The sequence below is a fragment of the Procambarus clarkii genome, chromosome 54 (genome assembly GCF_040958095.1).
Source record: "Procambarus clarkii isolate CNS0578487 chromosome 54, FALCON_Pclarkii_2.0, whole genome shotgun sequence".
In the NCBI taxonomy this organism is placed as follows: Eukaryota; Metazoa; Arthropoda; class Malacostraca; order Decapoda; family Cambaridae; genus Procambarus; species Procambarus clarkii.
In genome coordinates, this window is record NC_091203.1 from 13,515,089 (window position 1) to 13,517,844 (window position 2,756).

Sequence of the window (2,756 nt, forward strand, 5' to 3'; positions counted from 1 at the left end):
TGACTTCTTTACCAACACTTTTTTATTATTAACATCTTTATTGACAAAATTTAATTACAGTTTTGCCTAATCTGAAGATTTCAATTAAGTCTTATTAAATTAAGGATAATGCTGGTATTCACTGTATATATATATTTATTAGTGGAACGTCATTATATCCTCGAGTTACAATTCAAGGACTCAGGACTCTCCAGACCCGGCATCACTGCTGCAAGACACACTCGCTCAGCTGTGGCCACACTTAACCAACGTTCAGTCATGAAGCTCTTGGTAAGTTGCACTAACAATCGGACTCTCTGATATTGGTTAATATTTATTATAATGCATTATATTTAATATCAAGGAAAGTGGTCGTATTTTTAAAGAATATTTCGTATACGAGAACTGCAATACAGTACTTTACTGCAAAATATTATATGACTATACGTGTAATTTTTCATATTTAGGTGTTTGTGATCCTGGCGGCTGCCGCTTGCGCTTCTGTGATTGAGAAGCGAGATGCGGAGCCCAGTTTCGTGACGAGCAATTGCGGTAGTGCTTACCCAGCATACATTCACCGTTACCACAATGGAAAGAGGTCTGCCGAACCAGAGCCTGAACCATCGTATCCTGTCTACTACGCTCCTCTTCACGTTTATATCCGCCATTTCTACAAGAGATCTGCCGAACCAGAGCCTGAACCGTCGTATCCTGTCTACTACGCTCCCCGTCACGGTTATGGCTCCCATTTCTACAAGAGGTCTGCAGATCCTGAACCATCCTACTCAGTCTTCTCTAATTACAGTTACCGGCCACTCAACGCTTATAGCCACCACCTTTACTAGACTTCTGCTAATCCAAATGACACCATCTATACCTACATTTAGGCCTACGAAAAACCAAACCATCTCAACAATAATTTTTCAGAATGTGAGGCCTACATTACAAACAATTGCAAAGATCCCATTCATCGCCAGGATTACTAACACTATGATATCCATGAGCTGAATTATAAATTTAATTATACAACAAGATCAGTGTTGCTTCGACGATTGTTATGTTCTACAACAAAGAAATATATCTTTATAATGACTTTAAGTCTATTATTAATTATCATTTGTATCATTAATATCAAGGTGGTAATATGATGCTAATGCGATTCAGTGTGTTACTGGTATGTTGACATTGGTTAGGATGCTTAATATTATAAATAATTATAATTGATTTATTTATAATTAATAACAATTGTTTAATAATTAATCATAGTGTCATTGGGAACTGCTGCCGTGGAATTGCCGCCCGACATTTTCATGATCTGCTATGGTGTAATGGTTAGTATACTGGCTAGCTTCCTGGTTAGCCTGAGTTCAATTCTCACGTTGAAGAAGAATTTTTGTGTTATATATAACTTGAAGTTCATGTATGTGTGTGTGATAAAATATGGGCTCGAGTTTTCCCCTAGCAAATATAATTGAGTTGGGAGTACGTATGTCTGATCTGTCACCAGTAGCTAGTGTCATTAGGAGCTGTTGTCGGGGAATTGCCGCCCGACAAGCAGTTCTTTTATTGATCTGTTTAGAAATTTGACTACAGATTCTCTGCATAGCAGAGAAGCTGAAGTCCATCAACTAATTTAGTTTACACACACACACACACACGCGCGCGCACACACACACACACACACACACACACACACACACACACACACACACACACACACACACACACACACACACACACACACACACACACACACACACACACACACACACACACACACACACACACACACACACACACATACACACACACAGAAAAATACGAATTGCACGAGATATTGAGGTGTATTGGAGCAGAGATGGCAGAACGCGAGGTGGATATCAATCGACGGGTTGGACCTTACAATTGTACCAAGAATAGACCTGTTCTGGTGCAATTCTCCAATGAGGAGGCAGTGGAGTACATAATGAGGACCAAGCATTTACTCAGAGGAAGTGAAACCCATTACAATGTGTTTATAGAGAGGTTTATGACGAAAGATGAGCAAACAGCCCACAAAAATAGATGGCAACAACGACTCCGAGCTAGCCTCTCAGGAAGTCTCACCTCCCAGGTCACATCCAAGGTCACCTCCCAGACCACCTCCCAGGTCACCTCCCAGGTCGCATCCTCCCCAACTCAGCCCTCCTATACATCCCCCCTGCCTCAGCCTCCCAAAACCCCCCTGTCCCTTCCACATTTGCACCTCCACAACGATTCCCCTGCCCCTGCTACATCACACTTGTCAGCGACCCCAGTGGGTCAAGCCATGCCCTCCCCAAACCCACCTTCCCATCCCCCCTCCCCAAATACCCCTTCCTACTCCCCTGCCCCTTCTACCCCATTGACTTCAATTCCATCTACTCCATCCCAGCTTCCACTGCACCCCTCTTCCACTCACCCCCAAACCCCACCCAACCCTCACCCCTCCTATGCACCTCCAGCCCACATTTAACCCCCTCACCTTGTGACCCCCTAACACCTTCCCCCATCTCCCTCTTCCCCTCTTCTACCCCAAAACCCCCACCTACCCCCGATTCCCCCCTAACTAATATACCCTCTCTTCCACTCCCAGCACCCATGCTCCATTCTCATCTCAGCTCTCCGCCCTCAGTATCCCTCTTCCCCCCAACCTCTCAACCTCTATCTGACTCTCAGTCTCACTCTATTTCTCAACCCCCCTATGCTATTCAGACCCCTAACTTTCAGACCCATTATGCCCTTCCTACCCCCCTAGA

The 2,756-nt window shown here is 44.1% G+C and overlaps 1 long non-coding RNA gene across 1 annotated transcript; it reads left to right on the forward strand.

The window, feature by feature from the left end:
* Positions 1 to 234: 234 nt before the first annotated feature.
* Positions 235 to 1,072, forward strand: LOC138352531 (uncharacterized). The gene is made up of 2 exons (XR_011222814.1): positions 235 to 270; positions 447 to 1,072. It is a non-coding gene; the product is annotated as an uncharacterized lncRNA (long non-coding RNA).
* The last annotated feature ends 1,684 nt before the right edge of the window (positions 1,073 to 2,756 follow it).